We start from the raw sequence: 26,570 nt of genomic DNA, 5'->3' as shown, positions 1-26,570 counted from the left end.
CATTCCTAGCCCTCCCTTCACCCCCTCCACCCTTCCCTATTTACAAAGACTTTATTTCCATTTTTTTCCATTTCTCATCATTTTTCTTTTCCCGTCTTTCCTTTCCCCTTCCCCTCCCACTACCCCGACCCCTTTGGACCTTTTCTTCCTATTTTGCATTATCAATTATTCATTCTAATCCTTGCTACATTTTAGGTATACAATATAGTGACATTCATCGTTGGAAATTTGCACCTTTACATAGTCTCTCTTGGTTCTTATTGTTTCCCCATTCCTCTGCCCTCCCTTCAACCCCTCCATCCCTCCCTATTTACAAACACTTTGTTTCCATCTTTTCATTTTCTCGTATTAATTCCATTCCCTTCTTTCCTTTCCCCTACCCCTCCCACTTCCCCCTCCCCTTTGCCCCTTTTCTTCCTATTTCACATTATCTATTATAACTTTTAGTCCTCATTTACACTTTCAGTTTCTCACACTAGAGAAACTATTTGGTATTTACACATGTGTGTCCTATTTATTTCACTTAACAGTATCACCTCAATGTGCATCCATTTAGCTATAAATGTCTCTCATTTCTCATTTTTTATGGCTGAGTAGTACTCCATTTTATTAAAAAAACACATTTTCTTTATCCAGTCTCCAGCTGATGGGCATTTGGGCTGTTTCCAAGTTTTAACTATCACAAACTGTGAAGCTATGAACATGGGTGGACATATATCACTGTGGTGTGATTCTATTAATTCTTTGGGGAAGATACCCAGCAGGGGAATAGCAGGGTCAAACGGGACTTCCAATCCTAGTTCTTTGAAGTATCTCCATAGAGATTTCCACAGTGGTTGCACCAGTCTACACTCCCACCAGCAGTGGAGCAGGGTTCCTCTTTCCCCACAGCCCCACCAGCATTTTGTTGTTGGTTGATTTCAGGATAGCAGCCATTCTTTCTGGAATGAGGTGGAATCTCAGTGTTGTTTTCATTTCCATCTCTTGAATGACCAGTGATGTTGAATATTTTTTCGTATGTCTATTTGCCATGTCTACTTCTTTGTGTGAGAAATGTCTGTTCATTTCAGATGCCCATTTTTGGATTGGGTCTTTAAATTAGGGAGGTCTGATTTTTTAAAATTCTTTATAGATTTGAGATAGTAGACCTTTGAAGGACCCCTGGTGAAGAATTTTTCCCACATTGTGGGTTGTCTCTTCACACTGCTGGTGGTTTCTCTTTCAGTGCAGAAGCTTTTTAGTAAAAAGAGACCCCACTTGTTGATTATTTGTGCCAGTTCACGGGCAACTAAGGTTTTGTTCATAAAGTCTTTTCCTACCCCAAGTCTTCAAGAGTTCTACCTAACCTCTGTTCCAGCTGGTTCAGGGTTTCTGTTTTTATATTTAGATCTTTAATCCATTTTGATTTTAGTTTAGTGCATGATGAGAGATATAGGTCTAGTTTTAGTCTTTGGCAAGTTGAAATCCAATTTCTCCAGCACCATTTATTAAAGAGACTATCTTTCCTCCAGTGAGGGTGCTTGTCTACTTTGTCAATGATGAGGTGGCTTAGTGTGTCTGACATTGTTTCTGAATCTTCTAATCTGTTCCACTGGTCTTCAGGTCTGTTTCTTTGCCAGTACCATGCTGTTTTTATCACAGTAGCTTTGTAGTAGAGTTTCAAGTTGGGGGTTGTGATGCCCCCTGCCATGTCTTTGTTACCTAGAATTTCTTTTGCTATTCTGGGTCTCTTCTTGTTCCAAATGAATTTTTGAATTGTTTTCTCAAGGTCCATGAAGCATGATGCTGGGATTTCAATTGGAATTGCATTGAACCTATATATCAATTTTGGAAGTATAGCCGTTTTCACTATGTTGATCCTTCCTACACAGGACCAAGGGATGTCTTTCCATTTTCTGATATCCCCTTCAATATATTTTTTCAAAGTGGTATAGTTTTCTGAGAAGAGGTCTTTGATTTCTTTAATTAGATTGATTCCTAGGTATTTCAGTTTTTCTGGGCGCTATTTTGAAAGGAATTGTTTGGCCTATTTCTCTCTCAGTGAGTCTGTCATTGGTGTAGAGGAAAGCTATTGATTTTTGTGTGTTGACCTTGTATCCAGGTACTTTACTGAATTTGGTTACTAAGTCTAAAAGACTTTTGGTGGAGTTCTTGGGGTCTTTTATATAGAGTATCATGTCATCTGCAAATAATGACAATTTGACATCTTCATTTCCTATATTTATTCCTTTTATTTCTTTCTCTTGTCTAATTGCTTTGGGTAATATTTCCAAAACTATATTGAACAGGAGTGGTGATAGTGGACATCCTTGTCTTGTTCCTGATTTTAGTGTGAAAGATTTCAGTTTTTGACCATTTAGTATGATATTGGCTGTTGGTTTTTCATAGATGGCTTCTATCAGTTTGAGGTAGAGACCATCTATTCCAATTTTTTGTAGGGATTTTACCATAAATGCGTGCTGGATTTTGTCACGTGCTTTTTCTGCATCTATTGAGATGATCATATGGTTTTTGTCCCTGGCTATTTTGATATAGTGTATTACATTGATTGATTTGTGTATGTTGAACCATCCCTGCATCCCTGGGATGAATCCCAATTGAGCAGGGTGTATGATCTTCTTGATGATCTTCTGCATTCTGTTTGCCAGTATCTTATTAAGGATTTTTGCATCTATGTTCATTAGTGAGATTGGCCTATAGTTCTCCTTTTCAGTTGGGTCTTTCTCTGCTTTGGGGATCAAGGTGATGCTTGCTTCCAGGAATGAATTTGGTAATATTGCTTCCCTTTTAATTTCATTGAAGAGTTTAAACAGTAGTGGCAGCAGTTCCTCTCTAAATGTCTTGTCGAATTCAGTGGTGAAGCCATCAGGACCAGGACTTTTCTTGGTTGGTATGTTTTTAATTACATTTTCAATTTCATTGATTGATATTGGGTTGTTTAGAATTTTTAGGTCTTCTTCGTTCAACTTTGGTAATTCTAACGTGTCTAAGAATCTGTCCATTTCTTCTGTGTTGTCCATCTTATTGGCATATAGGTTCTTGAAGTAGGTATTGATGATTCTCTGGATTTCTGCTGGGTCTGTTGTAATTTCACCCTTTTCATTCCAATTTGCATGGATTTGGGCCTTTTCTTTCCTTTTTCTGATAAGGTTGGCTAAGGGTTTGTCAATTTTGTTGATTCTTTCGAAGAATCAACTCTTGACTTCATTGATTTTTTGTATTGTTTTCTTAGTCTCCATTGCATTGATTTCTGCCCTGATCTTTATAATTTCCTCCCTTGCATGACCTTTGGGTTTGTCCTGCTTTTCTCTTTCTAGAAGCTTGAGGTTCAGCATCAGGTTGTTTAATTTGGCTCACTCTGTTTTCCTAATATGGGTATTCACTGCTATGAATTTCCCACTTAAGACTGCTTTCATTGTGTCCCATAGATTTCAATATGTTGTATTATCATTGTCATTTAATTGAAGGAACTATCTGATTTCTTCTTTAATTTCCTCTGTGACCCATTGGTTATTCAGAAGTGTGTTTTTCAATTTCCCTGTGTTTATGAAAGTTTTGCAGTTTCTTTTGCTGTTGATCTCCAATTTCATCGCACTGTCATCTGATAATATACAGGGGATAACTTCAATTCCTTTGCACTTAACTAAATATGTTGTATGAGCTAGTATGTGGTCTATTTTGGAGAATGACTGGGTACAGCTGAAAAGAATGTGTATTCTGATTTTGTAGAGTGAAACACTCTGTAAACATCTGCTAAGTTCATATGTTCAAAAGTTTGATTGAATTCTAGTATTTCATTGGTTGTTTTTTGTATTGTTGATCTATCTATTTGTGACAATGGGGTATGGAGGTCCCCAACTACTATTGTATTAGTGCTTATATGATTTTTCATGTCCATTAGTATTTGTTTTATATAATTGGGTGCACTAGTGTTTAGTGCACTGATACTTATGATTGTCATCTCTTCCTCTTGGATTCTTCCCTTTACAAGGATATAATGTCCTTCTTCATCTCTCTTAATCAGTGTTGGTTTGAAATCTACTTGATCTGCCAAGAGGATAGCTACTCCTGCTTTTTTTTGTGTTCCTGTCACATGGAGTATTGTTTTCCACCCTTTAACTTTCAGTCGATGAGTTTCTTTTTGAATTAAGTATGTTTCTTGTATCCAGCATATTGTTGGATCTTGCTTCTTGACCCATTCTGCCAGTCTATTTATTTTGATTGGTGAGTTGAGATCATTAAGATTGATGGTTATAACTGATACATATTGAGTTATCATTTTCATTACTTTTTCTTTTTGTTTGATCCTCCCCCTTTGCTTTTAATTTCTTGTCATGCCCAGTGGATTCATTCTGCTGGTCTTCCTGGGATTGTGATCCTCATTGTCTTGTCCTAGGATTTTATCTAAAATTTCTTGGAGTGCTGGTTTGGTATTCATGAAGTTCCTAAGGTACTCTTTGTCATGAATGCATCTTATTTCATCATCAATTTTGAAAGATAGTTTTTCAGGTTACATCAATCTGGGTTGGAGGTTGTTTTCCTTTAGGGCTTGAAACACATCACTCCAAGCTCTTCTTGCCTTGAGGGTTTGCACTGAGAAGTCTGCTATGATTCTGATGGGCTTTCCTTTGTATGTGATTTGTTTCTTTTCTCTAACTACTGGTAGAATTTTGTTCTTCTGCTGGGTTTCTGGAAACTTAACAGTTAGATGCCTATGTGTGGATTTTTTTTTGATGAAGGCTAGTTGGAGTCCCATATGCCTCACTTTTCTGCATGTAAAATTCTTTCCCCATGCTTGGGAAGTTTTCTACCATCACTTCTGTAAACAGTATTTTTTATGTCTTCTGCACTCTCTCCTCTTTCTTCATTGACTCCAGTCAGTCTTATGTTATTTTTCTTTGCATCATCTAGCAGCTGCTGGATTGATTTCTCATGGTCCCTTACAATTTTAAATAATTTTTTCTTTCCTAATTGCAATCTTATCTTCTATATCTGAAGTTCTGTCTTCACATTGGCTTTTTCTGCTTCACAGACTTTCAGTGGAGTTTTTAATCTCCTGGAAATCTGTTTGCATCTGTTTTATGGATTCCATTTGTTTCCTATGTTGGGATTCCATCATGTTCCTCAGCTCCTCTATTTTTTTATCTCTATCCTCTCTAGATTTATTAATCATGTCTTGCACTATTGGAAAAATCTTTACTGTTATGTGAGAAATTATTTCTGATTTCATTTTTTCCAGATCCTCTTTCATTGCTAGTTCAGGGAGTCCAGGTGTTTGAGTATCAGAGTGTTCCACCATGTTTCCCTTTGGGGTTGCTGTAGGTGATCTGGAAGTCTGGTTCTGAGGCTTGTTTACCTGTCTTCTCATTTTGATGGGGGGTGGGTGTTGTTCCTGGCACCTGCACGGCTCACCTCCTCTGTGCTGGGAGCTGCAGCACACCCACCCAGAAGTGTCCTCTAAGCTGGGAGCTGTGGCACACCTACCCAGAATCCTCCTCCTGGCTGGTAGCCATGGTGTGCCAACCCGGAATCTCCTCTGGGCTCAGAGCCGTGGCACACTGACCCAGAAGTGTCCTCTGGGCTGGTAGCTGTGGCATGCTGACCCGGAGGCCTCCTCTGTGCTGGGAGCCACAGCATGCCCACCCAGAAGCTTCCTCTAAGCTGGGAGCTGTGGCACACCTACCCAGAATCCTTCTCCTGGCTGGGAGCCGTGGGGCGTCAACCCGGAAGTCTCTGGGCTGGGAGCCACAGCATGCCCACCCGGAAGTCTCCTCTGGGCTGGGAGCCATGGCACGCTGATCTGGAAGTGTCCTCTGGGCTGGTAGCTGTGGCACGCTGACCCGGAGGCCTCCTCTGTACTGGGAGCCACAGCACACTCCACCCATAGGTGATTGTGATGTCAGTGATCCAGAGGCTATGCCCTAAGAAACACTGTTATAGGCATCAGGAGAGCCAGAAGCCATTCTTCTGTAATCACATATGCTAACGCTTTGCCGAAGGTGATGGTGATGCACAAAATGATTTCAGGTAATTCACAGATGCTATAGACATTAAATTATATGGAATCATATGTGAGGATGTTTTCTCTTTTAAATTCCTTTTCAGTTTTCCCTTTGGTGCAGGTCTGTCTTGAACATTTCTCTGACACATTCTAATTATACTTTTTAACAGAGAAAAAAGTAGGTCTCAAGGCCACATGCTCACAGGTCCTTTCTAGGTAACTACATTGAACTAGATATTGAGTACATCATTTATTTTCATTATATTTATTTTTTCACTTACTTTGTATTTATGATAAATGATACCAGTTTCCATTTACTATAGGGAATAACTCTCCTTTTCAAGTAAATAAATAAAAACAATTTAAGTTAAAGAAAAAAGATATTTAAGTAAATAATAGTAAAGGTGTTAGGTGTACAAATCAAGAATTTTAGGGGAAATGTGGTGAGTAGAAGAGATATAATATTTGTGAAAGTGATTCTCAGTAATCTCATGTTAGAACTTACTAAGCTGTGCCTATGTAACACTGTAATTTGGCTATTTTAAATGGTTTTTTTTCAGAATCACCTGTTGTTATTATCAAAATTTTCAAGTAAGAAATCAATCACTGAATTATTATTTCTTGCTTATACTTGTAATTTACCAAAAATCAGTCATGCTCTTGCATGTACAATCAATTTTTAATAAATCCACTATTTTTGTGGCTAAAAGTCCACAGTTTTGGTATTTGTGTTTCTTTTTTTTTTCTTTTTTTAAATTCTTTTATTGGTACATTGGAGGTATACAACACAATTACATTTCTCTTCTTGGTTCTTATTTTTTCCCCATTCCTAGCCCTCCCTTCATGCCCTCCACCCTTCCCTATTTACAAAGACTTTATTTCCATTTTTTCCATTTCTCATCATTTTTCCATTCCCTTCTTTCCTTTCCCTGCCCCTCCCACTACCCCGACCCCTTTGGACCTTTTTTTCCTATTTTACATTTTCTATTATTTATTCTAATCATCGGCACTTTTGTGTGAGCACTTACACCTTTATTTCTTCCTTTGACTATTCGTGACTCACTCTTATTTGAATATAATACAGTAGTAGACATTGTAGTATAGAAAATATGTCTCATCCTCTAGAATCTTAGTTGGACACACACACACACACAGAGCAAAAGCTAGTGAAGGAGATTAGAATATGTCACTCTAAAGCATGTCACAATGATATAAGGATTAGTTACTGAAATCCTAGTCAAAGGTCTGTCTCTCTAAGAGAACGATACAAAAAAATCAATGAAGCCAAGAGTTGGTTCTTTGAAAGAATCAACAAAATTGACAAACCTTTAGCCAACCTTGTCAGAAAAAGGAAAGAAAAGGCCCAAATCCATGCAATTAGGAAGGAAAAGGGTGAAATTACAACAGACCCAGCAGAAATCCAGAGGAACATCAATACCTACTTCCAGAACCTATACGCCAATAAGACAGAAAACACAGAAGAAATGGACAGATTCCTAGATACATATGAATTACCAAAGTTGAATGAAGAAGACCTAAAAATTCTGAACAACCCAATATCAAGCAATGAAATTGAAAATGTAATTAAAAACTTATCAACTAAGAAAAGCCTAGGCCCTGATGGTTTCACTGCTGAATTCTACAAGACATTTAGAGAGGAACTGCTGCCACTACTGTTTAAACTCTTCAATGAAATTGAAAGGGAAGCAATATTACCAAATTCATTCCTGGAAGCAAGCATCACCTTGATCCCCAAAGCAGAGAAAGACCCAACTGAAAAAGAGAACTATAGGCCAATCTCACTAATGAACATAGATGCAAAAATCCTTAATAAGATAATGGCTAACAGAATGCAGAAGATCATCAAGAAGATCATACACTCTGATCAAGTGGGATTCATCCCAGGGATGCAGGGATGGTTCAATATACACAAATCAATCAATGTAATACACTATATCAATAGAGCCAAGGACAAAAAACCATATGGTTATCTCCATAGACCCAGAAAAAACATTTGACAAAATCCAACAAGCATTTATGGTAAAAACCCTACAAAAAATTAGAATAGATGGTCTCTACCTCAAACTGATAGAAGCCATCTATGAAAAACCAACAGCCAATATCATACTAAATGGTCAAAAACTGAAATCCTTCACACTAAAATCAGGAACAAGACAAGGATGTCCACTATCACCACACTTCTTCAATATAGTTCTGGAAACATTAGCCATGGCAATTAGACAAGAGAAAGAAATAAAAGGAAAAAAGATAGGTAATGAAGAAGTCAAATTGTCATTATTTGCAGATGACATGATACTCTATATAGAAGACCCCAAGAACTCCACCAAAAGTCTTCTAGACTTAATAACCAAATTCAGTCAAGTAGCTGGTTACAAGGTCAACACACAAAAATCAATAGCTTTCCTCTACACCAATGACAGACTCACTGAGAGAGAAATAGGGCAAATAATTCCTTTCACAATAGCATCCAAAAAACTGAAATACCTAGGAATCATCCTAAAGAAAGAAATCAAAGACCCCTTCTCTGAAAACTATGGCACTCTGAAAAGAGAGGTTGAAGATGATATCAGAAAATGGACAGACATCCCCTGCTCCTGGGTAGGAAGGATTAATATAGTGAAAATGGCCATACTTCCAAAACTGCTATATAGATTTAATGCAATTCCAATTGAGATCCCAGCAGCATACTGCATGGACCTCAAAAAAATAATCCAAAAATTCATTGGAGCAAGAAGAGACCCAGAATAGCAAAAGCAATTCTAGGTAACAGAGACATGGCAGGGGGTATCACAATCCCCAACCTGCAACTATACTACAAAGCTACTGTGATAAAAACAGCATGGTACTGGCAAAGAAACAGACTTGTGGACCAGTGGAACACATTAGAAGATGCAGAAACAATGCCAGGCACACTCAGCCATGTCATCTTCGATAAAGGAGCCAAACACCCTCACTGGAGGAAAGATAGCCTCTTTAATAAATGGTGCTGGAAAAATTGGGCTTCAACTTGCCAAAGATTAAAACTAGACCTATATCCCTCACCATGCACTAAACTAAAATCAAAATGGATTAAAGATCTAAATATTAAAATAGAAACTCTGAACCAGTTGGAACAGAGGTTGGGTAGAACCCTTGAAGACATCGGTGTAGGAAAAGATTTTATGAACAAAACCTCAGTTGCCCATGAACTAGCACAAACAATCAACAAATGGGATCTCTTCTTATTAAAAAGCTTCTGCACAGCAAGAGAAACCACCAGCAGTGTGAAGAGACAACCCACAATGTGGGAAAAAATCTTCACCTGCTCTTCATCAGAAAAAGGTCTACTGTCTCAAATCTATAAAGAATTTAAGAAGATCAGACCTCCCAAATTTAAAGACCCAATCCAAAAATGGGCATCTGAAATGAACAGACATTTCTCAGACAAAGAAGTAAAAATAGCAAATAAATACATGAAAAAATGTTCAACATCACTGGTCATTCGAGAGATGCCAATGAAAGCAACTCTGAGATTCCACTTCACTTCAGAAAGAATGGATGCTATCATGAAATCAACCAATAACAAATGCTGGTGGGGCTGTGGGGAAAGAGGAACCCTGCTCCACTGCTGGTGGGAGTGTAGACTGGTGCAAGCACTGTGGAAATCAGTATGGAGATACCTCAAAGAACTAGGACTGGAAGTCCCATTTGACCCTGCTATTCCACTGCTGGGGATCTTCCCCAAAGAATTAAAAGAATCATACCATAGTGATATATGTTAACTCATGTTCATAGCAGTGCAGTTTGTAATAGCTAAAACTTGGAAACAGCCCAAATGCCCATCAACTGGAGACTGGATAAAGAAAATGTGGGTTTTTTTATGAAATGGAGTACTACTCAGCCATAAAAATTGAGAAATTAGAGACATTTATAACTAAGTGGATGCACATTGAGGCAATACTCTTAAGTGAAATAAATAGGACACACATGTGTAAATACCAAATAGTTTCTCTGGTGTGAGAAACTGAAAGTGTAAATAAGGACTAAATGTATAATAGGTAATGTGAAATAGGAAGAAAAGGGGCAAAGGGGAAGGAAGTGGGAGGGCTAGGGGAAAGGATAGAAGGGAATGAGATTTATATGAGAAAATGGAAAAATAGGAACAAAGTCTTTGTAAATAGGGAGGACTGGAGGGGTTGAAGGGAGGGCTGGGCAAGGGTGAAAAACAAGAACCAAGAGAGACTATGTAAAGGTGCAAATTTCCAATGATGAATGTCATTATATTGTATACCTAAAATGTACCAATGATTAGAATGAATAATTGGTAATGCAAAATACGAAGAAAAGGTCCAAAAGGGCAGGGGTAGTAGGAGCGGCAGGGGAAAGGAAAGAAGGGAAAGGAAAAAATGCTGAGAAATGGAAAAAATGGAAATAAAGTCTTTGTAAATAGGGAAGGGTGGAGGGCATGAAGGGAGGGCTAGGAATGGGGAAAAAATAAGAACCAAGATGCATTATATAAAGGCACAATTCCTAATGAGAAATGTAATTGTGTTGTATACCTCCAATGTACCAATAAAAGAATTTACTACAAAAAAAAAAAAAAAAAAGGTCTGTCTCTGTGAGTTCCCAGTGGTCATGCTCAGTCACTTGCCCTAACTGACCAAATGGTAAAAAACAATGGTAGAATAGGAAAAGAATTTATTCAGAATAATCACACTTGGAAGGAACAGAGGAACCAACATTCTCAGCCTTGTCTTTGAGAAGCTATTAAAAGCTTTGGGTTTATATAAGGAAAGAACAAAAGTGAAGGTAGAGGGTAAGAAGTACACAGAGATGTCATTGATTGTATCTACATGTCCCCCCAAAGCCTTATGCACTCATAGGTAGGGCTTTTGAGGGTAACTGGATCATGAATGTGTGGTACTGGATTAGTCTGCTGATTGGTTTACCATAGTTTTGGGTGTGAATGAGTGGATATACTAAAAAGGGAAGATCCACCCTGATTGGGAGTGGCACCAAACAATAGACTTGTAGCCTGAATGGAACAAAAAGGGAAAGCACAAAGAAAGTTACTGCTGCCTGCCTGACATGCCATGAATTGTTCTCTGCCATGCTACTCTGCCTTGGAGCCAGCTGACTATGGACTGAAACCTCTACAAATTTCCAGCTAATATAAACCTTTCCTCCTTTAACCTGTGAGTTTTGGGTATTTTGTCCCAGTAACAAGAAAGTAGCTAAGACAAGAGCCAAATAGTCTTGGTCAAACTGTGATCTAGTTCACCTCAGGATGGCCTTGCAGTGCTTTGTCAAGGATGAGAAAGTCATTTCTGCCTGGGAATAGTTTCCATGATTTTCAGAAAATGTTGATCCATCAGGTCTGTTGTGCCTAGAATCTAAGGTGAATTCAGGAAAGAATGACTGAGAAAAAACAAGTCAGAAAAAGCAAGATGGAGTTGATTAGGTCAATCATTGGAGATTCTAGGTGCTGCTCTGGTGGTCTGGAACAGGACATTGTAAAGCTGACAGTTGACAATCTGTTCATTTTGATGTTGCTGCAGATTTTGGAAATGTCTTTGTTGCTCTTATCTCAGTGCCTTTGGCCTCAAAAGGGGAAAGTTACCAGTTTTAGATGAATACCCCTTAAATGATTGACATATCTACATGCAAAGTTGAGCAGTAATATGATCCAAAGTTTAGATAGCAAAAGGAAACTGATGCAATATGAAGACAGAGAAGACAAGCTTGAATTCTGCTTTCAATTATATATCAGAACTTTACAGGCTGAGTGAAAAGTCAGTGCTTTTAAAAGAAGCCTCTAAATCCCTTTCAGAAGCTGTCTTTAAGTCCCTGTTACAAATTATCTTGAGCTGAAAGTAACTGAGAACCAACAAATGCAGAAAGAGTTCTGTCCTCCTCTAACCTGCTTAAAAGCAGGGCATAAATTTCTCTTTGTGAAGGTGTTTCTCCCCTGCTTCAGGAAGTGAAAAGCTACTCTTATCACTGGAGATGGAAAATCACAAAGATAACTTTGCATAAATGGACCTTGAAGATCTTACTAAAATAATGCTTATCTTTCACTAGATTCCCTTTTATTTTCTAGCCTCTTCCCATGATTTATCATCTCTTGAAGGACAAAACCTCTTTCCTTTGTTAAAATGGTATATATCAAATGGAGACTGGATAAAGAATGTGTGTTTTTTTTTATAAAATGGAGTACCACTCAGCCATAAAGAATGAGAAACTAGAGATATTTATAGCTAAATGGATGCACATTGAGGCCATACTCTTAAGTGAAATAAATAGGACACACATGTGTAAGTATCAAATAGTTTCTCTGGTGTGAGAAAATAAAAGTGTAAATCCAGATCAAAATGTATAATTGATAATGTGAAATAGGGAGAAAAGGTCTAAAGAGGTAGGGGAAGTGGGAGGGGTAGGGGAAAGGAAAGAAGGGAAAGGAAAAAATATAAGAAAAGAAAAAAATGGAAACAAAGTCTTTATAAATAGGGAGGTGTGGAGGGGTTGAAGGGAAGGCAGGGAAATGGAGAAAAAATAAGAGCCAAGATATATCACGTAAAGGTACAAGTTCCCAATGATGAATATAACTGTATTGTATACCTAAAATGTACCAATAAACTTAATGAAAAAAATGGTATATAAGTCCCTGAGTCTAACTACTTTTTTGAGTTTCACTTCTTTACTTTCACTCCCTATGCACATAAATATTAATAGAAACTATGTGTCTTTTCTCCTGTTACTCTGTCTTTTGTTCATTTAATTCATAGGTCCCCAGGTATAAAATGTATTCTTCCCCACACTAGAATTTATTGAGCACTTATAACCAGCTAAAAACCTTTCATTCATCATCTCATTTCATCCTCACAGGAACCTTCTGAGGTAGTTATTACACTTGATCTTAGCAAGAAGGCCGAGAAGCTATTCTGAGGTACTTATTAATGATGTATTTACTGAACTCTTCCCAGGTGCTTTATATGCATACTATAATTCCCACAATGATCCTGTGTGGCCATGACAATGATCAGCCCCATTTTATTGAGTGGAGAACTGAGACATAGAGAAGTTAAAAAGTTTGCTCTAGGTCATGCCACCAGTATATGATAGAGCAGATATGAACCCAGGCACTTTGCCTTCAAAGCCTGTACTCTTCCTGCCTTGCTATTATTCCACTTTTGCAGATGAGAAGACTGAGAGTCAGAAAGGAAGAAAAGCTAGTGGCTAATCAGTGATAGAACAGGTATTTAGTTTGATTCTTGGACACAGCCCTTACGCTCTACTCTCTCATAAACAATAACAACAGGCAGCTAACAATTTCAAAGAAAAACCAAAGTCACATGGCAAAGTATGGTGATGGCAAGTTTAGAAGAAAAATATTTCCAGATTTTGTCTTCTTTTTTTAAGAATAAAGCTTTTAAAATTGCATATCTTCAATTTATTTGTATTTGCTTTTAGACTTTAACCATTTTTATATTATATTTATTTTTTCAGAATAATGGCAAATAGGTCAACACCCAGACCACTCAATGCTCTAGGCTAGTTTTCTTGTTGCCCTGATATTATGGATATATTTGATTTTCTTGTGTTCCATTTGTTGTTTTATTGACACATTTATTGATAAAAGAATGCCCTTTGCTCAGATGTATTCTTTGGCCTTCAATTGGCTTGAAGGATAGACATTACTTTTGGGCAATTAACCCCCTGGGTAGCAAAGCTTTTCTAGACCTGAAGTACTCACAGTCTATTGATGTTAGAATTTCTAATGCCTCCAAATTAATCATTTCTCCAGCTTTTAAATATAGCACAGTTCTGTTTTTATTTTTGCCTGAGAGTCCACACCAGTTGATATCATAGCTTTCTTCAATATCACTTTTGTCACCTCTTTCCTCTGAAACAAATAAACAAGTCTGTCACAAAGCTGAGAATGAAAGCAGGCAGTGAGAGATGCAAAGTATTTTGACTTGCAGAAATGGTGTGCGGTAATGGAGGTGATAGTGGTGGTATGTGGTAGGTGTACATATGACAGAGACAAGTGGAAATGAGACTAGAAAAGTAACATGGCACAAGAAACAAAAGAAGAAAAGTCTAACTGTAGATGGCCTGCTCATTTCAGTTCTTTTTAAAAATATATGCCATTCAATCTAGAGATTGGAGAGAGGTTCTGTCTTAGTCCATTCAGGAGTGCTGTGAGAAGGAAAGTGTTCTGTGAATCGTATTCTAATTGAACATCGAACCAAGGCAGTATTTGCTTTCCAACACTGAAGAGGTTTTAGGTTCCTGCTCTTCTTGGAAATAAACTGCATACTTTACATTTATATAATAGATTATGTAAATCTTCTTAATGAAACTAAAAGTACCAGCTGAATGCTGTGCAGCAGTGTTCCTTTAAAAGTGTTCTTGTGGAGTGACAAAGGACAGGATAATTAAAACTCCTTGCAGAGTTTAGTTCTTTGACCTCTCATTAGTTTCAGTATTATCAATTGCCATTTGTTAGAAGCCTAATTTGATCATTAGCCTCTCAGAGCTTACAGCATGCACTCCAAAGAATGGACTCTGTGTGACTCTGAGCGCATGCTGCTGCCACATACCAGAGGGAGAAAATGGAGGAGTAAATTGCCTTGTTCCTGTGCTTTCCTGAGTTGTCATACTAAAGTGGTTTTAAAAAAAGGAAAGCAGTCCTTCCAATATGCATAGTTATGAGTTTGAGAAAAGAAACTCAGTGGGCAGTATGACTATTGCATTCTGGAAGCAGCTTTATTGGGTATCGTGGAGAGAGGATGAGAAAGAGGGAATTTTCATCCCCACAGTTTTATCATTTAAAAAATTGGTGTGTCATATCACCTTATGTCACCCTGCACAATGAAATAAAAAACCAACTTACTTCCTCAAGATATTTCAACAAATGACTGCAGAAACGTAGAGCAGGAAACAACTAGCACACTCATTCTTTGTTTTTCAAGGTAGGCACTCTGGTCTCAGCATTTTAATTAATTCCTCGATAATGCTACTAGTAGGCTAAGTGAGTATAGTCATACTTTTTGCCAAAGCCAATGTCTGTAAAACAGCCTACTGTATTTCTGTTTTCCTTAAGTGAGCAAGCTGAATCAGAGTTATGAGAAAGCAGAAAAACACTATTTTAATAAAATATGAAAATTAAATACCCTTCATGCCTGCTAAATATAATTGACTGAAGAAATTGTTCCCGTTTCCTGTTATTCTCCAGAATATCATTTGAGACACATAAGAGTTTTCAACTTTCCCAGGTTTGAGTTTGAGGAAGAAGATTACATGAAGTTAGTTACAGTTTGAAAAATAGGGAGAGGGGAACATGCAATGATAAGAATAGGAGTAATAATAGTAATGCATTATAAAGTAGAATCTTTCTTAGTGAACTTCCACTTAATCAGAACACTGAATTAATAGATATTCAGTAAAACCCAGTGACCAATAGCCACGGTACATTAACTACTCATGGTTAGTAATGTGGTTAAAAGGAGTACGTTTAGAAGTGTCTAATTCCCAGACACTTCTTCAACCATTTGCGTTGTATGCTTACCAAAAATTAATTGAGTTTGTTTCACATCTATTTATGCCAATTTAAATAACAATGCAATTATGTGATTTAATTAAATATTAGGTAAGCTGATGAAATATGAAAACACAAAGTGAGTTGTTGTTTTAATGAATTCTAAGTAATACTCAATAAAAGTAGAGTGCTAAAAAATCTGTCAAATTGAATGTGGGTAAGAAAAAAGTAAACAATGGAGGAAATTTTAATAATTCAGGAATATTCTACATTTAATTTGCTTCACTTTTTAAAAATTTTTGTGAGTACATGTTTGCAGTACATGTTTGCATTCCTTGTGTGGAGTTGATACATGTAAGTAACTCATCTTAATTCTTTTTTATCCTCTTCCTCCTCCCTCCATCTCTTGATCTCATTCCTATTTAAGAAAGATCTATCTTCCTATTTCTTATCTACCTTTTATTTTGCTCTTTATTTATAATGAGTTTCTCATGTAATAAAAATCATGTAATATTTAAGCTTGTGTGTCTGATTTATTTCACTTCACATGGTATCAAGATGCATCCATATTTTTACAAATGACTCAAGCTTATCTTTTTAATGGCAGAGTAGTATTCCATTGTGTGTAAATATCACATTTTCTTTATACATTTATCTGCTGAAAGACATGTAGGCTGCTTCCGAGATTTAGCTATTATGAATTGTGCTGCAATAAACATGAATATCGCGCAAGCGCAAGGACCCGAGTTCGATCCCCGGTACCAAAATAAGTATATAAATAAATAAAAAATAAATAAATATGAATGTCCATGTATCACTGCAATATGATGACTTTAACTTTTTCAGAAAGAAAACCTAGAAGGGAATAGCTGGGTCAAATAGAATTTCTAATTTTAATTTTTTGAGGAATCTCTATACTAATTTCCACAGTGGTTGTACAGGTTTACATTCCCACCAACTAAATTTTAAATGTAATGAAAATTAGAAAGTCTACTATAATTAACACGATTAACATCATCCATCTTCAACAATTATCTTTGCATGTCCAGTCTTGTTTCATTTACACCTCAATCACCTGCCACACTTAAAGCAAATCTCAGATATAATATCACTTCCTCTCAGAGGTCTTTTTAAGTTCTCATTCCATTTAAAGGAACCCAAACTCTAAGTTATTATGGATATGACTTGTACAAGCAGGGTAGTGCAAAAATCCAAAAGTCAAATGATATCTAAGAAAAAAGCTAGAAGATAGAAGGCAATGAAAAATTATTTTCCATGACATATCTGTTTAGACCCTAAATGGGAGAAGCTATCTACTAATCAACCTATGCTAAAAAAAGCATTTGTTAAAATAACATCATTAAGATGTATATATATATTTCAATGATTCTTTATTTCAGTGGCTTTGTTTAGCTATAAAATGAATTATCAAATCCTACTTGTTGGATTAGAAAGCATGTAACCTGAAAATGATAATGATGATGCAATGTCCTTGGCATACTGAGAATGATTTACACATCTAGCTAACATAAACCAATAACTGGGTAATATTCTATTTTTGAGGCTTATTTCACTTGGAAAAAAGACAAAATCATAGCTTTGAGATGTGTTTCATTTGAAAAATCATGGCTTTAGGAGGAGCAAAACTTGATTGAGTTTTTGTCCAAATCTTACTTCTTCTTTCAGCAAAACGAGTCTAACATGACAATATTAGAATACTTTAGTGACTGCCCAACTCCTCAGCCCTAAGACCCTTCTGATTACTATAAATGGGCACCTTGAGAAGCATCTAATCAGTTGGTTAACCCATGTCCATCAACTGGTCTTGGTCAAGAATGTGAAGTAGGATACATAGATATAGTTAAATAATGGATGATTGATCTGAATGGTTGCTCTAGCCAAATTGGGCCATATGAAAGCAGAGGATGTGAGTTGAGAAAAGAAGAGAAAGAAGGCTGAGAGTCAGAGAGGCTATTTTACAACAGAGTGGGTGATCATAGTTTCTGACTCAGGTAACTTTCCAGTTCCCAGAATTCTGACAGGATTTTGTTGGTTTCCCCTAGATGTCTATGAAATTACTTGGGTCAGCCTTATATTAAATGACTTTTTATTTAAATTTGCTTGAGTGGGCTCCTGTTTTCTGGAACAAACAATTCCTGAGAAACAGGATGGCCTCTGTTATACAAGGTGCAAGTTGAGAATCAAAAGGCATGAACAATGAAACGCCTCAGAGTTTCAACCAAATAGAGCATAAGGTAAAAGTTTCTTATGGCAAACCCTCTGTGTGTGTATGTATGTGTGTCTCATGTCCATTACTTAGTATCAACTAATTTCCAAGTTATCCATAAGCACCCAGGGCTAACCAGCTCAAGTTATTTCATTCATGTATTACCTCATATAGGAAAAAAGAATTATTTGCTGGTAAATCCAGACCTGTGAAACATGTCAGTGTTACATTATTTTATTTATGCTTTAACTGCTAAGATTTTCTATTGTTTTAAAGTTGCTTGTGAGTCTGAAAAAGAATATTTTCTGTTTTTATTTTAATTTATCCTCCATGAACTGATTCCATGTTGGTGCCAGAAGAAAGTGCTTTTTTATACATTCATATTCAGCTCATATATACTCTACACATACTACTTCATAAGCACTTGTGAATACAGACCATATTTAACTTTGGTTTTTGCAGAGTTCTTATACATGAAGAAATTGAAACTCAGAAAAACTGTCTTCTCCAAAGATGCACAGCCAGTGAGTGGCAGAGCAAAATAATGTTTCTTGCCTTAGAAAGGCTATTTCTCTGCCAGCTGTGAGTGTAGTAGCACTGACTGCAAAATGTAGAATGGAATACATGGACTTTCATGATAAATCAATAATTAGTAAAATTATAGTTAAAATGATCTAATCTAGCACTCTGGTAATCTTTTTTCAGGCTATTAAATAGAAATATGTCTACTGAGCAAAATATACTACATTCAAGACAGAAGGAAGATGGTCATAGCCCTCTGTTCAAAGTGCAAGAACACATTTTAATCCACTTAGGGTTAATTTGGCTTCAGATAATAAGAAATATGAATCAACTCTAATATGACCTTAGCATCTTTGCTATTTATCACAATTACTCAGAATATCCACTTTGCTTTTCTTATATCCTGGGTGGAAATATCAGGGAGTATTTTATATTGTATGAATTTTGAGGTTTCCAGTTGGAAGAAAGTTTGGAATTGAATTGAGGAAACCTTACTGAAACAGTTAACAAACAGCTGAACCCAAGAAAATGTGGATCTAGCACCACTGAGGTAGATCATTGCTTTCTTATGCACCCTCCTCAAAAAAGTAATTTCTCTTACATAGGTCTCAGTTTACTCATTATAAATTGAATGACTTGATCAACATTTGCTCTATTAAGTCTTTCCTAATTTGATAATTTTATATTCTATGAAATACACTTTCCAAAACCAATAACTCACTGAAACAGAATTATCACATTATTTTTTCTTTCAGAAAGTCACTTAATTGGAAGATAATGCATTTCCTAGAAGCTGGGGAACCTAGTATTTGATGAATATTATTATAGTTTGAACTGACATCTTATGTAGTATCCTTTAGACATGACACAATCTGATATGACTCCTCCATATAGCTCATCTGGCCCTGAGGTTAAACATATTCATTTGCTTATTATCTGCTTCCTACATAAACATGTCTGCCAATTCTTCTAGCACTTTGAAAAAAAGAATTACAGAGAGATTTGATTGTTGTTTTTCATTTGGAATTTTATGAGCATTGTATGGTCTTTACTGATGGATGACTAAAATGTGTTATTTTGGATTATGACAGAGAACTATAATTTTCTTTAATACAACAACTAAAATCCTTCCAGGAGCAGACTGTTCAATTTCTAAGGCTGCTATTCATTCAAAAATATTAAATTAATTTAAAACAATGACTTCTTTATCCAAAAATAAAGGTGACTTCTAGAGAATTTCATGTGACCAATTCAAATTTCCACTGTGAAACACAGAGGCAACTACCCCTCAACTTTGTCAATCATAGTACAGGTATATACTATGGGCTTCCCCACTAGAACATTTTCTGTTGGTTTGATAAGTCTAAATTCTCTATCCTCAAAAATCTACATTCAGTGTTAATGACAGAACCAAAGGGGAAGTTGTTGAGTCAGTCAAATGTGTGCATTTTTTTCTTGGAGTTTTTCATACCAAAGTTTTGCTTGTGGAGTCCAGAGAATTTCAGAACATTTTGTCACCAACAGTGTTCATCCCCAAGTATCATACTTTTGGTTTCTGTGGGATTCAAATTGATCTTCCTACTCCTAAAGCATTCCCCTCTTTGTTTTACATGAGTTGACTTTTCCCCCACCAATTTTTCTTGAATAAATCCTTTATGTAACTACAATGTCCCCTTAAATCTCATCTAACAGTACTGTACCTATTCAATTATTTTATCACACAGCATTGGAAGACTACCTGGCTAAACTGAATGCTACTTGTAGTCTTCAAAATGAGTTTATCTTTTCAACTAGTTGTGGAAACAACTCTACTAGTGGGAAAGTAGCTCTGATTTCTTTCAGCTATTGCTGTCTTGTCTTGAATAGTTTTCTTGTTTATTTCTTTGCTGTTCATTTTTTTTCTATAATAGAAAACATCTAATAATGTTTCACTTTCTACTGATCTGACCACAGTCCTCCCCTTGCTTTTCAAAGTGTTTTGAATAAGGAATATACTGGTTTATTTGTCATATATATTTTCAATTATTACAAATAGATTGCAATCTACTAATCCTGTAGAGAATGATGACATCTGGAGCATATATGAATATGAAATAGGTTATATTTCTGACAGTTTGACCCTCATGATTTTTCAGTTATTGAAAAATTTATTGTGTTTTGAACAAGTCAGAGAGTCATGTGTGACCTCAAAATTATTTGTCTTTTCAAGCTTATATCACATTCTAAAGAACAATAGAAATAACAGTGCAAGAAATAGCAAAATAAAGGAATATTTGATTTATTGGATATCTGTCATTTAAGAGTCTAAGGAGAAACATATTTTTGTAAAGATTTTATAAAGCATAGATTATCACAAATTACCAAGATTATATAGAGAATATCACATATGTAATATTTTAGAAAAAACTATCTTTAAACAGCAATATTACCACAGCTTGTTAGAAAGAATTGAGGTTTTACTCCCATGATGGTTTGATGGAATTTAATAGTCACAGACAAGTTGCTAGTGCAAGTGGTCAGTTATTTCCCTCATTTTAGGTAAACTGACAATTGAGTCTTCTGTCAAGTTAGAACGAGCTCCTTTTTAGGTTGTTTCTAACACCACAAAAGTTGCCAAGCTGTGTCTTACTCTTATTTTTTTTTTGAAAATTTAAAGATAACTTTTAAAAACTTTAAAATATAATGTTCATCAATCATCATAGTGCAAGCAAAGCCTTCAACATGGGTGAGTGGAAAGAGCAGAATGAGACATTTCTGGGGCATGACATTGCATATAACAAAATGTTGGGGATTTCTGACTTCATCCCAAGGGAAATGACCTCAGAATTAAAGTACAAACTTAATGAGAACTAAACTTTAGCCATAGTTGTAACATAGATATATAGCCCCTCTCTTCTCCTGAGTACTGGATTGCAAGGGCAGTTGCCACAGACCAGCTGCAGTCAATGTAGGGTAGGAAGGGGAGATGTCCTGGGACTGCGATGAGAAAGAACCTGCACAAGCAATGTCCAGGTTCCCTCTGAGAAGCCTCAGGGTCTACTTTATTTTTATATCTTTAAGCAATAGCTGGGAGGCATTGGGTGGAACATGTTTACATTTTAAACTGCATTAGCAATTTCTATTGAAGTAAAGATTATTTTTTGGTAGACAAAGTACAATTCCTCTAAGCTGTTTCACTTCATTGAACATCATGAATACATACTTAAAAATTACAATTGTCCCCTTATTTACCCACACCTAAATAGAACAGAAAGTAACTTAATCAAAATCTTTATATCAGCGGGGGTTCAAGCGAGATTTAATCAACTAAGTGTCAAACTTGTGCTCACCAGCTGGCCCTTGAGAAACTGCACAATGGTTAATATAGTTGCTATTAGCTCTCTATTTTTCTTTACCTCTATTCATCTTAACTAAATGTCATTTGGGTTCATAGTCCACGAGCACGAGATATTTACAGCACTTTGAGAAATATTGAGTAACTTGTCTCCTTAATGCATTTACCTGTCTTAACTTTCTTTCTTTTTCCCATTTTCCACTATTTTTTTCATCCAAAGTCTGTCCTTCCAATCTTTTCGTAAGACCCCTTTAGTAAATAGAATGTCAACAATAAGAGGGGGAGTTATAGTAGTGGGGAAACAGAGGGGGTTTTAAGAGAGGTTTCTTTAGAAGTGGATGTGGCAATAGAATTAAGAGTAACTGGAATTTGGGGCTTGTGAGCCAGATCAGATTTCAATATATCATTTCCAATTTGCCTCATGGAGAGTTTGTTGTTAGTCACAAACACAATGACTCCTGTGATCAGAGTAAAGACTATAAGCATTATGGCAAGAAAAAATAAAACATGAGGGTACGATGCGTTCCACCCTTTCTTTCCTCCAGCTGGAACTTTGTCAAGCAGCAATGGAGGTCTGTTGGGCTTCGCCAGGCAGTCAATCCCCTTTTACCTCCTAGTCTGTAGGGAAAACTAGCTCATTTCAGTGCCAGAGCTGACTCAATGGCTCCTCTAGACTCTGGGCCTCTAGGCAAAAACAATTTAGACCAAATCTCAACAGGAAATATAAGAATTGAATGGCACTCCCAGTCTTTCAGGTGGATCAGGGAGAAGAACACTGAGATGATGTTAGTTTTGCTTTTTCTTTATGTTCTCATTTGGTAAGAATTTCTGGTCTGACTCTACCATTCTGTTCTACCACGTCAGAAGGTTGTACAAACTGTAAACACTTCTCAGATTCATAGTAGGTAAAGACATTAATATATGTGCATTTATGCACAGTTTTTACCACAGATTATGAAGTTGAGATTGTAGATGTTTCTTTTTGTAGAGCATTTTCTCGATATGTGGCTGAAGCATTCTTTCTAAATACCATTCTGACCTCAACTTTCTATCAAGCTGATCATCTATTGTTCTGTTTAGTGACAACAACAGAGTTTTCTATGTCTCTGCTGCTGCAGAATAAGATCTCAGTTAACAAGTTCTATCCAAAGTTACAACTGATGTGGTTCTATAATGATTTTGTTTATGCCTATGGAAATAGCTTATATCTAGTTCTTTGCATTGTTTACTAGATCACAAGCTTCTATGCTTTAAGAAAATATTCTTTGATTTTAATCATAAACAGTACCTGTTGTATGATTACAACTGTACCTGTTATTGGCTGGACATTACAAGACGTGTGATTTTGGCACTAGTCCCAGTTAAGTCTAACTGGCATTTGGGCAAATTTGAGTGCATCTGGTTAACTGGTAGGAATGATCCACAGAGTTTATTTACATAGGTTTAGTCACTTAGGAAGAAGTCTGGCAGAAACAAGGAGAGAAATGGGGGAAGAGAGAAGGAGAGGAAGAAATGTCAGGAAGTATTTTATATATGGGTACCTGGTTGGCAAAGGTGAGGTAGAAAAAAAAAGATGAAGAGGATAGCTAAGTGTCTGTCCCCTGGTCTATACCATAGGTGAAACAGAAAGATCTACATTTAGGAAGGACTTGTGAGATGTTTGATGTAGTATGCCATTGTTAGGCCTCAGGCAGTCTTAATAATTAAGCAATAGAATGCAGAAGTATGTTTCTGTGGTATAATGAGCTTTTTATTAATATTCATGGACAGACTTTGAAAGCCTATATGAGCCCTCACCCAGGCTAAAATCATATAATGGGTGCAATGTTCATGGAATCTTATTCCTCTAAACTTGGTGATTCTGCCTTCTGCATAGAATATTTTCACTGATTTTCTGGCACTTCAACAAGAAACATGGATAGTTAATGGGAGCTGCATTATTTACAATCATATATGGTACATATCCCCTCAAATTTGGTTTGCTAGTTTGGTAACAACACAAAGTGACAGTAATCTTGATGTCTAGTCATAATTTTCTACAGTCTTTAATAGTCTAGCCATTGTGGTTAAGTAGACAAACACGACACAGAATGAAGGAAAAAGACCACTTATTTGTATACATTGGAGCTTCAGTGCAATGAGGATTGAAGGAACTGTGGTATCTCTTGGCATCACTAATGTGTGCTCCTTTGGAAGCATCAGGAGAACATGGTACAGACATGAAAGACACCATGCCAAAAAGAAGCTAAGTTACAGTAAGTAACTATATGGCAGCTCACAATAATTAAACCAATGGAGATGTCCAGAAAAGAGAGTATGAGAGGATCCTTTGTAAAATCACATGAGACATTCTTAAGGATGTCCACAAATTGCTTGATAAGACTCAATGTGGAGAAAGGGTCGGAAACCCATACCACCCTTAATTATCTACTATTTAACTTACTCTTACTGTTGCTTCTCTACTTATATGGGAATTATAATCCCTTATATGTATGTAACTTTTGCAGTTTATAAAGTGCTTTCACATTCATTCACTCATTTAATATTGAGATCAATCCAATGAGGTAGTGCAGGGGAAGGAGTAATTATTTCCCTCTAACCTCCTAGGTTCTTTGTCTAGTGTATTAATTAAGTTGATTAAAAATGTTTAACAGAGGAAAAAAATTATTACATACTTAGTCAAGAGGGACTCACAAAGCATGAGACTAAAAGAAAGGCCAGAAAATTAAAACATATAGCATCTTGATCTACAGGAAGAAATAGAAGTTCCTACAGACTAGTAGAGACAAATTATGGAAAAGTGACAAATTATGGGAAATGTATGATAAATAAAGGTTGTCTTTATTTATTTATATGTGATGAAAGTCTTTGAGGTGATAAATGTCTTCTCTGAGAAGCTCTCTTCCTGCTACAGATACCTTTACAAATGAAAATTTTCCTTGTAGATGTAAATTTCCTTTACAAAAGGAGAATTTTTCAGAGCTACTCCTGTTTCTCAAAATAATTAGTTAGAAAAAATCATTATACCAAAGAGGTATATATTTGGAGTGACATTCTGGCCTCCTACAGTCATATTTTGGGTGGCATGTGCCGAGCCTCAATAACAGCAAGATATTTTAATTGTCATGTAGATAAATATATGGGATTGAGAGTTGAAACTTTTTCCAAAGTAACAGTCCAGAGAGTTGATGAACTAGTCAAAGAACTCATTTTCTATGATAGATAGAATAATGGTCTCCCAAAGATATTCATATCCTAATTTTTGAAGTTACCTTATATGTCAAAAGAGATGTTGGAGGGCTGGGGATTTAGCTCAGTGGTTCTGGAGCCTGCCTTGCAAGCGCAAGGTCCCGAGTTCAATCCCCGGTACCAAAAAAAAAAGAGATGTTGCAGATGTGAAAACAATCAAAGATCTTGATACAGAAGGCTAGTTTGGATTATCCTGGTAGTCCCAATCTAATCACATGTTTTCTTAAAATCAGAGGACCTTTCTCAGCTGTGGTTAGAAAGAGGAATGGTGATGGAAGGAGGAACAGAGAAAGATTTGATATTGCTGGCTTTGAAGTTGGAGAAAATGGCCAGAAGCCAAGAAAATGCAGGTGACCTTTAAAAGATAGAAAAGACATGGAAATGAATTCCCTTTTTTACCACAAATGCAACAGATGAAAACAGTATAAATTTATTGTCTTACCATGGTAGAAGTCAGTTACACATAATGGGTCTTACAAGTTAAAATCAAGGTGTCAGTGGAGCTGCATCCCTTCTAGAGGCTCTGAGGAAGAATTTGTCTTCTTGCCTTTTCTATCTTCTTGTGACCACTTGTATCCCATACTGGGTCCACCTGGATAATTTAAGACAATCTTCAGAAGGAACATACCCCTATCGATTCCTTTATTATATCCCATTAGGACCAGTATCAGATTTCTGCTTATTAAATAAGATAACATATTTCTATTGTTCAAGCTACTAATTTTCTAATAATTTTTACAGCATAAAGAGAAAATGAATACATCTCCTAATTCTCATACCGAGGAGTATCATACCAAGGAATATTATATAACATATTTTCCAATTTAAGTAATATCATCTTGATATCCATTAATTAGTTCAGGTAACTCAAGATGGACCTTGGATTTTTTTAATGTAGCAGTTTTACTCCTAGTCTTGTAGTAGTCAAAATAGCATGGTATTGGCATAAGCACAAACAGATAGACAATTTGAAAAGAATAACCAACTGTAACTAACTGATTTCTGACACAGGTATTAGGAACTGGGTAAAGGACAGGATTTTGCAGAAATGATGTCGAGAAAATTGTATATCTACTTGCAGAAGAATAAAACTAGACCCCATATCTCACCAATTACAAAACTCAAGCTAAAATAGATTAAAGACTTAAATATGAAACTAGAAGAAGAAAACAGGAAATTCTTCAGACATTGTAATGGGCAAAGATTCTTTGGACAAGACCTCAGAAACATAGGAAACAAAAGCAAAAATGCACAAATTAGATGACATCAAACTAAAAAGCTTCTACATAGCAAGGAAAACAAACAATGAAGTGCAGAAACAACCTACAGAATGAGAAAAAAACATTTGCAAACTGTACATTTGACAAGGGATTAATATCCAGGATGTATAAGAAACTTCAAATTTCTAATAGGAAAAAATAATTTTAAAATGACTCAATATAAAAAATGGTCAATAGTCCAAGTAGATATTTTTCAATAGAAGACATACAAATGACCAATAGTATATGACAAAATGGTCAACTTCAATAATCACCAGGGAAATACAAATCAAAAACAACAAAATATTATCTTACCTAAGAGTAGTTGTGAAAAAGACTAAAGATAACAAGTACTAGCACGGATGTGGAAAAAAGGAAAGTCTTATATACTGTTGGTGGAAATGTAAGCTAGTACAACTATTATGAAAAAGAATATG

The sequence above is a fragment of the Heterocephalus glaber genome, unplaced genomic scaffold, assembly GCF_053883595.1.
Source record: "Heterocephalus glaber isolate CG9 unplaced genomic scaffold, H.glaber_assembly_v1.0 deba00001613, whole genome shotgun sequence".
NCBI lineage: Eukaryota > Metazoa > Chordata > Mammalia > Rodentia > Bathyergidae > Heterocephalus > Heterocephalus glaber.
The sequence above is the reverse complement of the archived record's forward strand: the minus strand, read 5'-3'. Positions refer to the sequence as shown.